Below are 9,416 nucleotides of genomic sequence, written 5' to 3'. Positions count from 1 at the left end.
AGAATAACAAATGCTTTTTACTCTTCTTTCCCAATTAAATGTTTTCTTAAAAATATAAATTTATTTATTTATTTATTTCACATCCCTGCCACAAAATCCCCTCCCTCGTCTCCTTTCAGTCTCTTCCCCCATGCCCTCCTCGGTCCCACCCCACCCCCAATCCACTCCTCCAGCCTTTCTTTTAGGAAAGGGCAGGTCTCCCATGAGTATAACAAAACATCACTTATCAAGATGCAGTAAAAATAAGCACATCCTCATATATTAAGATTGGGAAAGTTGATTTAATATGAAGAATAGAATTATACAAGCCAGTAAGAGTTAGAGACAGTCCCTGTTCCCATTTTTACCAATCCCACAAGAGGGTCAAGCTACATATTGTAACATATGTGCCTAAATCAGTTCCATAAAGGCTCACTGATTATTATTTCTGACACTGTGACATTCTATTAGCTTATCTTACATGATTCTGTGAGTTTTCTTGTGAGTTTCTTGACTTCTTTGGCTCCAACACTCCCTTCTCTTCCTCTTCTACATGATTCCCTAAATTTTGCCTCATGTTTGGCTGTGATTCTGCATCTGTGTCTGTCAGATGGTGGCTGAAGCCTCTCTGATGACAATTGGTCTGTGTATTATTCTGGTCACTGGAGATGGCCAGTTCAGGCTACATGCCTGCTATTCCTATCATCTTAGCTGTAGTCATCATTGTAGATTTCTGTGAGATTCCCTTGCACCACTTTTTTGCCTGACCCTGAAAAGCCCAACTCCCCTTCCAACTGTCTTTTTCTTAATCTCCCTGTCTACACAGACCCTCAAACTGATCTCTTGAGTTTCTATTCCTAACTTCCCTCAGAACTTCTTTCTTTTTATTTTTTTTTTAATTTTTAAAACAATCTTATTTCACATACAAGTTCCAGATCCCTGTCTTTCCTGTACTCCCACTCTTCTCACTTTTTACCCATCCACCTCCATTCACTCCTCAGAGAGGGTGAGACCTCCAATGGGGAGTCAGTGAAGTCTGTCACATCACTTGAGGCAGGATTAAGGGTTCCCTCACCCTTTACCTATACTGAACAAGGAAACCCTCCATAAGGAATGCACTCCAAAGAGCCAAATCATGCACTAGGGATAAATACTGGTTCCATTGCTAGTGGCTTCATAAACTGCCCATGTCACACTAAGCAATAGTGGAGAGGGTACCTAAACTGCTCTTCCCTGTAATCAGATTAATTATAATTACAGAACCTCAGAACTTCTTTATGTTGTTCTTAAAGACAGGAAGGTGTGAACACATTCCTTCTTTTAGGATGTAATCAGTTTCTTTACTAAGATTCGTTAGCTCCTGATCACATCTGTCTTAACTGGCATCTTACTCTCCATCCTCAAGCCCCCTTCTAGTTTTCCCTTATTAACCTTTTTCACCACTTCATATGCATTATTAAAAGGTTTAATTTTTTTAATTTGGGTAAGAAGAAAATTGATTTTATTTATTTAGTTTATTGAATTTTATTCAATTTTAATCAGTTAAAATTTACTGATTTTATTTTATAAAATAAAATTTTATTCAGATTTTATTATTGGGTAAAATATCCAACTAAACTGATCTGTGACTCCTTCAGACTCTCTAAGCTCAAATGTCAATGAGAGTTACAAAGTACAAATACTGTCAGTTGCTTTCCTTACTACAAATTTTTCTCTTTTGAAGAAAATATTTTTAGAAAATTCCCTTAGTGTATATCTTTAAAATTTCAGGATTTATTTTTAGTGCTTCCTAGATGCTTTTATTAAGTCTACACTTTAAAAAGAACCAGGAATTCTACCACTGGAATATGTTATACACTAGAGAACCACTGGAAAATAAATAATAATTTTGGTTGTTGATTTCTCTGGAGATTAAATTGATGGATGAGACTCTAGAGAGAGATAACTAACTCCCACTGTTCTTTTCAAACACAATCTTCTGTTATTTGTGCCTGCATATAAAATGTTTATGCCAACCCACCTTAGTAGAACAACAAATGGCTTTGAAATCCAGATTTAAGGAATAATTGGTCAACAGATAATTCTGTATACCCTTCCCTTAATATACTCAAGAAAATTTTTCCTTTTAGTGTAAAGAAGAAGAAAATCACCCAACATTGAACTGTCTTGGACAGAGGAGAGGTATGTTCAGATACAAGTCCTTAGCTCCTAAATATCTAAGAGTCCCCTACTTTGTTCTATGTTCTCCTGTTAGTGACATGTTTGATTTTTATCTCTCAAGACCCATTTCCCTACCAAGAACCTCACTTCCTTTTAAAAATAGATTTGAAAATAGTTTTATTAATGTTCATTTAAATTTAAAATTGTTTTGGGAATTTCATAGATGAATAGTCTATATTTTATTATTTCAAATATTCCCTCTCTCCTACAACTTCTGTTCTCTCTTCAACATCTGTCAAATTATTAACTTCTTTAATTACTGTTACAAATACACATACTTGTATATGTTCTACACACACACACACACACACACACACACACACACACACACACACATATATATATATATATATATATATATATATGCATATACACAGAGAACATGATGAGTCCATTCATTGTTGCTCATATGTGTATGTGTTTAGGACTAATCAGTTAGGACTATATGGTTGCCATAAGCTGAATGAGATTGGCAAATATAGGCTCAAGTATTTGAATATTTGGATCCCTGTTGTTGGGCTGTTTAGAAAGGATTGAGAGTTATGACCTCTTAGAAAGTGATATGGCCTAGTTGGAGGACATGTGTCACTAGAGATTGACTTTGATGTTTCAAAAGCCTCTAGTGTCACTCTCTTTGCCCCATCTATGTATTAGGATGTAGCTCTCTGAAACTATGTACATGCCTGCCTGCCTGCATGATGCCACATTATTGATCATGATGATCATAGACTAACCCTCTGGAATTCTACTCAAGCCCCTAGATAAATTCTTGCTTCTGTATGTTTTTTTGGCCATGGTGTTTCCTCACATCAATAAAACAGAAAAATGCCTGTATCTCCTCATTTATGGGTTTTTACCACGTGAGATTTTCCCTATTCTCTTGCAGTCATGTCAGCTGAAACCATTTAAGATCCAGATGTTTTCATTTCTCCAGCTTCCCTAAGCATTCTCCCATTAATTATAAAATAAAATTGCAAAAACACTTCTGTGTATGCTAATTTTAACTCAGGGAGGTTGATTGCTTTACAGTCATATTGAGGTCGTTTATTAACTTAACTTGTTGAATTAGTTTTTAATTCGTATATTTAAGGCATGGTGTTAATTGCTACAAATGCAATTTAATATGGATGTGAATATGGCATATGGCTTATAATAATAAATATACAGTTAAGTAATTGCTGGCTCTAAACCCAAGAAGCATAAAATAAGCACAAAATGTACAAGTTCCTGTATGTATGTATCCAGTTTAGTGTTTTTTGGAATTCCTAAGTGTGTAAATGAGTGAGTTTCTGATTCTTGTTCCTTTTCTTGTGCTCTTTTTCTTCTGTTCGTTTGTCTTGTCCAACTTCAATGTTATTGTTTTTTTGTTTTATCTTACTATACATTTTTCAATATATTTTTAAAATGAATGGATGAATGAAAACCTAGTGAATAGGTCAAAGGTTAACAATGGAACTGTCACTTATTCCGGTTGGAATAGGAAAAATTAGTTCTCTCAGAGTGTTATGGGGTAGACTTCATGTTTAAAAGTAGTTGACCAGTGGATAATCAACTCCAGAGAGTCTGTATGTGTGTGCTTTTATTTGGTTACAGATTAGTTTTATCGAAGGGGTCATATGATTTTATTTTGTTTTCTTGATTTGAGAGGTTTGTCAATATAGTGGGTTTTTTTTCTGTTGTTTATTGAGAAAAAAATAACCTTATAAATGGGTGCATACGGAGCTGTAAAGGACCGGGAAGGACTTTACATATATGATCAAATATATTTAAATTTAAAAAAATCTTTCAGGTAATAAACATTTGTTTGAGTCTTAAGATGGTGCTCACATGAAATGCTAATGATGTTTTATAGTATTGATTTTTATTTTAAATTGTTAATTAACTATTGAGTAAAACCACAAATCTTACCTTTAAGAACAGCAGCTAATTATGTTAAATATGTGAGGAATTAGGAGTAAAGCTTAAAGGTAGATTACGACTTAGACCTAGGGGCACCGTCCATGTACTTTTTTGTATCACTCATGCAATGTGATATTTATGTCAAAAAGAAAGAAAGTTTCACTTTTTATAATTCTCTAAATATTTTTGTTGATAGCATCACTGAGTAAGGAAGAGCACCATAGTGCCTGTGGTCATTCAGGGTCTTTTTCAATGCTTTATTCCAGTGTCTTATTTGCCGACCTATAGTATAGAATTCTAAAGAGCAGATTATACTCTTTAACTCTCTTGCCTCAAGGCCACAAGAAACTGTAAGCTTATCACATTTAAATTTGTTTTACTATTGATCCATGTTAATTTCATAATAATATCTACTTGAATCACTATCAGCAAGTAAGTATTCATTCCTATTTATAATAAATGTCAATAATTTCTTATTGGGTCTCATCCAAATTATTAATATAATGCTGTTTAAAGACAGAATTAAATATGCAGAATTAAAATGCAACACATTAAGCACTTGGACATTAAAATTAGATATTTCTTGGATTCATATTACTTTGAGACTTTGCTTCACCTGTATTTTATAAGTATCACAAATGATTTATTGAAACAGGTTAATATAGCTATCTCATTTATATTTTCTATTAGTAAATATTGAATCATGAATAATACAAATATTATGAATGAAAATTTTATAGCTCTGAATCCTCATTGTTTCTTTTTTTATATAGCAATTTGCACTGATTAAAAAACTATTGGTGAATCTGGAGGACATATTACTATGAAAAATAAAAGGGAAAAGACAGCATAGATCCATTTATACTAATTTTCTGTTGTAGTAAAACTCAGTGAGTAGGAGAATGAAAATATGGTTGTGAGAACATGGGAGAACATACATAATACACTTCCTCAATAATTTCATAGTCTCAGGTATTTCACATGAAGCAGATTTTATGAATATCCTCATAGAGATATTTGGTGTTGTATTATGTTGAATGTTGAAAATTATATAATTCAAACTATTTTTGTGGTGAATGTCATAACAAATATTCTTATCAAAATACAAAGATAGACAAGGGAGACAAATTGCTACAAAGTGATAAATACATTAGTTATATTGTTAGTGGTACTGGTGAGATGAACATTTATAAATGATAAACTAATGAAATATACATATATACTCAATTTACTCATATAAAACAATTCTTTGTCATTTTTCTCATGATTATTAATATTTAATATGCACCTGGAGGCCCATGACAACTGAAACAAAAAGGTTTTGATGAATTCTCGATTAAGGACAAAGGCATACAAACACACAGATGATATCAGTAGAGCTGAACAGACGGCAATTAAAGTAAGAGAGCTTGCTAAAACTGGGATGCAGAGAAAGTAAGTCAATGAAATTGGTCAAAGACCACAAGCATGGTTTGATCTACCCTAATTTACAGACAGAAAATGGAGATTCTGTGACAGAGACAAATATTTCCTGGAAAATTTTTCAGAGCATGAGAAATACAGTAAAACTATCCAGAGAACAGACTAACAGTTGCAGGAGGATGTGTGTCTTAGTGTGTTCTTTTTGGTGAAATAGAACATCACAAGAAGACATTATATAGCAATCAAAACTGTATTTATCCTGTCATAAATTTCTGAAGATTGAGAAATTCAAGACTAAAAGCCCATCTCAAGGGAAGATCTTTCTGGTACATCATGAAACGGCAGAAGCCTGAAAAACAATAGCAGTTCAAATGAAGCATATTAAGAAACACATAAACAGTATCCTCCCCATGTTAGGATCCCACACCTGTGGTAATTAACTCCCTTGCATATCAGTATTCATAATTTTGCCATAAGTCCTATGCTCCTTATAAATGGATCGACTCTTAGTATGTTCTATTGGGGGTTATTCCTGACACATCTTATTTCAAAGACACATTCTGCCATAGTATATGGTTCTCAGCTTTTTATAGTAGAGATGTACTTAATAGAAGCATTAAAGTAGAAATGAGATCTTCTGTAAATATAAGTAGTTAGGACACTAAGAGTTCTGGTGTTACCATATAAGCAATTGCTTCAAATGAATATGAGTTAACAGTATCAACTGGTAGTCATTATGTAGCTTTTGCTTATGATTCATCATTGGCCCAGAATAGAGATATCTGTTCTTTGTAGTAGGTAGGCAACAACAACTACTGATTCAGATGAAAACAAGGGCCAAACAAAGAACTCCAAGATCTCACCTGGGTTTGCTGGTGATTTTCTTAAAATTTCTTTAACTATCCTGTGATTTCTGTTTTCTAACACTACCTTGATATACCTGATTTTTTTATATGTTCAAGTATATGTATGTACTGGTAGATGTTTTATTTTCTTGATTTCTAATCTTTTATATCATTTTTGCATATAATTTCCCCAGCTAAATATCTGGAATTAAATGAAGAGGTAGAGAATTCTCTTCTTCATTATTTTATTGTAAAATCCTTTAGTAATGTTCACTATAAGATGTTAATGATTATAAAATGTTTAGAACTTGTCTGAGAAAAGTTTGACACAAGCAATAAATTCTTGAATTTTATGTGTTTGATAAGACAATTTAGAGTTTGATACAGCTGGATACTCAAGATAAATTCACAAGTGGGCATTCCCAACCCTGCTGATCTTCTATTTCTTTAATAAAGAGATATGTAAGTCATTAAGTATGCATAGCACAAAGTGTTATCTACTTATTTACCATTAGCTAATTGCTAATGAACTTTCTTGATAGTAACCCTTTGTATACAGAGGTTGGCAGTCAAGGAAGTGCTTTGATCCTTTTTCTCCCCAGGTACCTAAGGCATGGACTTGCATAAATGAAAATGCATGTTCCAAAACTAGGTGAGACTGGGAAATGGGAAAGTGTTCATCCCAAGGCAGACGTGTTCATCTGTCCAGTTGCCGAAACACAGGGCTGATTAAAATTAATAAAAAGAAGGAATTGTGGAGGCCCCAAAAGGCCAGAGGTCAGAGAGTTTGGGACTTATATTTAGTTTATTCAAGATTATTGTGCTTCTAATTCAAACAAAGATCCCACCTAGTTGTAAATCAGAGTTCTGCTCTTTCACTGCTATTGTCAAGAGGTGTGGCTAGTTGCCAGACCTCCTGCTCCTGAAATGGGGAAGTAGTTGGTTCCTACCTTTAAAAATGTCTAAAGATCTAACTAAGTTTGAGTTGCCTTTATGGAAATAACTTGGAATTCCACGCAGGGAGTTGTTTGACGACAGAGTGTTTGGTCTAGGGCATGAGTCAAGGGCAGGAGCTGACTGACTGTACCCCAGACTTTCAATTTGTATGTAAATGCAGTCCTTTTGTTTCACTCCTACCTTTTGAAATCAAGGGTATAGTAGCCAGTTGGAAATTAAACACAGGCAAATTTTCAGTACTCACTGAAATTCCTTCTTGATACTATCCTAAGAAAAAATTCTCAATTCCTTCACCAATAATTGTAATTATGGACGTCTTGTGCATGATATATTTCCTTTACCACATATAGAACATTTTCTACCAAATAATAGAAACTATTAATAATTCATGAGAAATGCATGAAACAGTCAATTGAGGGTGCTAGTGTGGTTTTCATGTGATAGGAAATGGGTACCAGTATTTATATAATTCCTATGATAAGGGCAAAGGTATGTAATCATCTGTATGATATTTTTCTTTGCATACTTCCTTTTCCAGGTCTACAAAATCTCTGATTCCTTAGATAGAAAAGAGGAGGACAGATGATTTGAGATACCTGAACATATTTGAATTCTGTTCAAATTCATTGAGTGATATGACAATGGATACTCAATTTTCACTTCTATATAAAATTTCTTCTTAAATAGAGCTTCCAAAAGAGAATGTAAGAAGCAAATCAAACAACAGTGACTGAGTTCATCCTCAATGGGTTAACAGAGAATCCAGAGCTCCAGGTGCCCCTATTCCTCATCTTTCTGGGAGTCTATTTGATTACAGTTGTGGGAAACCTAGGCATGATCATCTTGATTCTGTTCAGTTCTCAGCTGCACACACCCATGTATTATTTACTCAGCAGTCTGTCCTTTATTGACTGCTGTCAGTCCACTGTCATTACTCCCAAAATGCTGATGAACTTTGTGACAGAAAAGAGTGTCATTCCCTATCCAGAATGCATGGCTCAATTCTACTTCTTCTGTGCTTTTGCTGTTGCAGAATGCCACATGTTGGGTGCAATGGCATATGACCGCTATGTGGCTATTGCTAACCCTTTGCTTTACAATGTAACAATGTCCTATCAAGTCTGTTTGTGGATGATAGCCTGGGTATATGGTATGGCCTTACTAAGTGCCACTGCTCACACTGTCTTCCTGCTAAGAGTCCTTTTCTGTAAGGCTAATATAATAAGGCATTACTTCTGTGATCTTTTCCCGTTATTGGAGCTCTCTTGTTCTAGTACTTTTATCAATGAAGTACTAGCATTGTCCTTTAGTGCATTTAACATTATTATACCGGCTATGATCATCCTTGGCTCTTACATATTCATCATATTCAGCATCCTCCAAATTCAATCCACTGGGGGCAGATCCAAGGCCTTCAGTACCTGCAGCTCCCACATCTTGGCTGTTGCTGTTTTCTATGGTTCTTTAGCTTTCATGTATCTTCAGCCATCATCAGTCAACTCCCTGACCCAAGGGAAATTGTCGTCTGTGTTTTATACAATGGTTGTGCCTATGTTGAATCCTATGATCTACAGCCTGAGAAATAAAGATGTCAAAGTTGCCTTAAATAATTTACTAGAAAACATAAGTTTCTTCTTAACAAAGAACAGTTTTCCTTAGCAATAGAGTTTATTCACAGTAATAACCTATATAATCTCCTGACAATTCTTTACGGCCCTCTGTGTGGTTGCTTATATTTGATTAATTAGCCCAGGTCGTTTTAGACAAACCTCACTTAAATTAATTTGGAAGTAAATTTATTCAATACTGTTTTGTTGCTTAAATGTATTGTAGATGGCATTGATTTATTGGCAAATGACTTGAAATGTAGCTTTCTGATTTGTGTCATTAAGCATTTGAAATAAACAATTTGTAACTCTGAGATTTGAAAAAAATATAGAACTTTTTTTTTAGTGTATATAGAACCAAAGGATAGGCTCTGTCATATTCCTACAAAAAGTTGATTCATTATTTTAAACTAGAGGTACAATTATTAAAAAGAAGGAGTAGAAGCACTATTAATATTTATTATTTGTGCATCATTCATTACACTGC

The 9,416-nt window shown here is 34.1% G+C and overlaps 1 pseudogene; it reads left to right on the top strand.

Annotated features, from left to right (window-relative positions):
- The first annotated feature begins 8,021 nt into the window (after nucleotides 1–8,021).
- Nucleotides 8,022–8,981, top strand: LOC101982453 (annotated as a pseudogene).
- Nucleotides 8,982–9,416: the final 435 nt, after the last annotated feature.

This window comes from Microtus ochrogaster, chromosome 5, assembly GCF_000317375.1.
Source record: "Microtus ochrogaster isolate Prairie Vole_2 chromosome 5, MicOch1.0, whole genome shotgun sequence".
Lineage (NCBI taxonomy): Eukaryota > Metazoa > Chordata > Mammalia > Rodentia > Cricetidae > Microtus > Microtus ochrogaster.
Note: the sequence above shows the minus strand (reverse complement) of the source record. Positions and strands in the feature narration are given on the sequence as shown.